Here is a 4,320-nt window from a genome sequence, read left to right as displayed (position 1 = left end):
ATTTTGCTGCATTTCACCTTAAAAATGATATCGTCATCATATGTAAATACAAGCTTTATAAAGTGGGTCAGGTTGTGCGATATTATAACTATAGTGCAAGTTTACAGTGGGGTGATTGTACTTATAAGTACAAACAGTTCTACAAGGTGCAATTGATTGAGTGCATTTAAAGTTCTTGGGATGAAACTGTTTCTGAACCGTGAGGTCCGTACGGGAAAGGCTTTAAAACGTTTTGCAGTGGCTGAAACGGCATGTCCTTGAAGCTGTATACCGATAATTCTCTTTCTGATCAGCTGCTGCTGTGATTCGCACTCAGATACAGTGATATAAATACTCCGAGTGGTGCAGTGAGAGTAATATGGAAAAAGATGATCTGCTATGGCAACTCCTAACGGGAGGAGCTGAAAGAAGAAGGAGAAGTGAGAGTAACAACACTAAAGCAGTTATGGTATTTGGAATACTATGGCTGTTCCCTGGACCATTATATTGTTACAAATTAATTACGATCAGATGCGTTACACTAATAAACAATATGCTGTTAGTTTCAGTGTATTTATAAAGCTGCGTCAGGAAAATAATGAGTAACCACACAGGAACAGTACCATTGCTTTGACGCTGGGTGCCGCCAGTCTGCAAAACCAAGCGGAGAACTTGCGTATGACAAGGCATGAGGTACCGTGGAAAAGTGCGTGGCTTTACGCCAAGTGTAGGTTTTATACATCGCGATTTGAAAGTGGAAAAGTTCTTACGCAACATTTCTGTGCGTACGCAATGTTTATACATGAGGCCCCAGGTGTTTCAATACTTAAAGATGCTTTACTTCGCCTTCAGTGTGCTATAAACGTACGGCACTGCACGTTCAACAGAGCAAATTAGCTTTCATACTATAGAACATGTTAAGGCGCTATTTAAAACCGTGTGCCCTCCATGCCTTACACACAGCAAAGGCAGGTCACTATCTGAGACTAATCTATAATAAGAGAGAAAAGAAACAGTTAGAATATACTAATTTAATTCAGCTTGTGGGGGTTATAAGAACATGCCATAGACTATGCACTAATATACAGTATAGGCAAACATTTAATATAACTTAAATAATAAGCAAACAGCTCTTACACCAACAATAATATGTCTACATGATACTTCACTGTGACTGTGACAGCCAAGTCAGAACTTTTCTTTTCTTGCTTTATAGTCATACCAGTGTTTGTGTTTCTTTATTTACTTTATGTATCTATATATTTATGTATTTATTTAAAGAGCTTCTGTAAAAAGCCAGATTTCCCATTATTGACAAATAAAGTTCTATCTATCTATCTATCTATCTATCTATCTATCTATCTATCTATCTATCTATCTATCTATCTATCTAATACATCTTTATAATAGCATGACCAGAACAGGGATGGTGACTATCAGATTTAACAGATGTTTGAGTATGTTTTTTCTTTTTTTATTATAATGATTCTTACATTTTCATTTTATTGCATTTGCCTGTTTGTTTCCTGCATCTTCCCGGGGTCAGATATTGGTTCAACATAATGCCATCATAACCACCTCTGTTGGTATATACTATCAGGTGTTTTCTTTATTACAGGACTGCTGGGGAAACAGTAAAATTGACAGACTTCTAATCTCCTTTTTTGATATTATATCTCTTAATTTCATTGTGTTTCCAAAGACAATAAAGAACAGTTATCACCAACCATACATTGACATTATTTACAACAAGCAGGCCTGTCCACAGTACTGTATTATGCTCTATGCAAGCAATGATATTTATAGAATATTGAACTGTATATTTTATAAACAGACTTAATATGTGTGTGGTGACACAGATGAACATGTACAACAGCAACAACATTTATTTATTTAGCACATTTCCATACAAATGATGCAGCTCAAAGTGAAGATGAAGGAAGATGTAGATATTAAAGAATACAAAGCACAGAGGGCAATGAAACAATGTACATAATTCACAGGTTGCAATCAGTGTAAATTATTTTTTACGTCCTGTAGAATACTTAAAAAATTGCAATGAGATCAATCAGACTAAGTACAGAGATATTCATTTTTGAAGCAAGCTATCAGCAATGTGATAGGCAGCAATTTTACTTCTAAAACGAGGTTATGAATCACACAGGAAAGACAGGTATTATAATTTAGATGATGTACTTGTGAAAACAATCTTAAAGTACTTTCACAATAGTCCTCTAGTCTGGGATGAAGCTCACTGTAGTACAAATACACCAACTGGGGTTGGATTCAGCTCCCCTGGTAATACTATTGAACTCAGAGAGTTAATGCTAAAAAGCAGCACATGAATATTAGGAGGAGAGTACACGACATGCAGGGCTGCAAAGAGCAACTATTTAAACTCTGTGCGCAAAGACAGTTTTGTTTAGAATTGTCATGTAATTTAATTTTCTACTAATTGGAAAACAATTGCTGACAGACCAAAGAGCAAAGAACAACAAGACAGGTATCAGCATTCACGCACATATATTCTCTCAATACTTTAGAACATACATAGCAGGTTTGTATTACTCATTTGCTAACACTTGATCTGTTTTTCTTAGTAAGGGTACTGGGGATGAAAAGTTGAGCTTAACAGACCGAAGCCTTAACAAATACTTTGCAACAGTTTATGGCTCCTCCTAGGTAATGTCCTAATTGCTCCTAACCCAGCTAAGACATGCAAACCTTCCTGTTTTCAAAAAATATAGTGTGGTATCAAATACTTACACCTACAAAACTGAAGACTGAATAGAACAGGCATTGTGAGCCCACTGCTGTCAGTCCAAGTAAGGACTTTTTCATCAAGGTTTTGAACCAGCTGGAGCTGAGATAATAAATTAGAAGTGGCATCTGCCAGTAGATAGTCTAAGAAGTTCACGCAGGATGTGATGAAAACAAGGACAGTCGTGTCAGTATCACAAAAGACAGAAACAAGCAAGCATGGGGTATGTTGTGAAATTGCCCTCCATCCACCATATTAATTTCTTTGATGTAAATTGTTAGTCAGGATATCTCTGGCGAACATTTTCCTTTTAAACTAAAATACTGTAGAACTGAGTATCATCAGCATAAGATGATAACTCATCAAAAAAAATACAGATCATACGTTCAAGCACCCAGAAAAGGAGAGGGATAAGGACAGAGCCTTAGAGAACTATCTACACTCACCAGCCACTTTATTAGTTACACATATTCAACTGCTTGTTAACGCAAATATCTAATCAACCAATCACACGGCAGCAACTCAATGCATTTAGGCATGTAGACATTGTCAAGGCAACCTGCTGAAGTTCCAACCAAGCATAGGAATGGGTAATAAAGGTGACGTAAGTGACTTTGAATATGGCATGGTTGTTAGTGCCAGATGGGCTGGTCTGAGTATTTCAGGAACTGTTGATCTATTAGGATTTTCATGTACGACCAACTATAAGGTTAATAGAGAATGGTCCAAAAAGGAAAAATATCCAGTGAGTTGCAGTTCTCTGGTTGGAAATTCCTTGTTGATACCAGAGGTCAGAGGAGAATGTTCAGACTGGTTCGAGCTGATAGAAAGGCAACAGTAACTCAGATACACACTTGTTACAACTGACATATGCAGAAGAGCATCTCTAAATGATCAACATGTTGAACCTTGAAGCAGATGGGCTACAGCAGCAGGAGATCACGCTGAGTGCCACTCCTGTCAGCTAAGAACAAGCAACTGAGGCTGCAGTAAGCATGAGCTCACCAAAATTGAACAAGAATATTGGAAAAATGTTGCTTGGTCTGATGAGTCTCAGTTTCTCCTGCGACATTCTGATGGTAGGGTCAGAATTTGGTGTCAATAGCATAAAAGCATGGATCCATCCTGCCTTGCATCAACGGTTCAGGCTGGTGGTGGTGGTGGTAATATTTGTGTAGAGGATATTTTCTTGGCACACTTTGGGTCCCTTAGTATCAACTAAGCATCATTTAAATGGCACAGTCTACCTGAGTATTGTTGCTGACCATGCCCATCATTTTATGAGCGCAGTGTACTCATTTTCTGATGGCTATTCAGCAGGATAATGTGCCATGTCACAAAGCAAATGCACACTTCTTTACTCAGTTAATTATCTAATATACAGGATTTCCCCACTACAGGAACAACCTCATTAGGAAAATAAATGTATGCTCACTACTTGCGCTAATATCCGACCATCTATGCATGACCTCTGTCTTCAGCCTCCAGTCTTCAGGAACATCGGTGTTTTCTCGGTGCTGTACAACAGGTCTGGTAGTCTGGCACTTTTACATTAGGTAATTAATTTAATAATGTGACTC

Source organism: Polypterus senegalus, chromosome 5 (genome assembly GCF_016835505.1).
Source record: "Polypterus senegalus isolate Bchr_013 chromosome 5, ASM1683550v1, whole genome shotgun sequence".
NCBI lineage: Eukaryota > Metazoa > Chordata > Cladistia > Polypteriformes > Polypteridae > Polypterus > Polypterus senegalus.
This window is presented reverse-complemented; position numbering follows the sequence as displayed.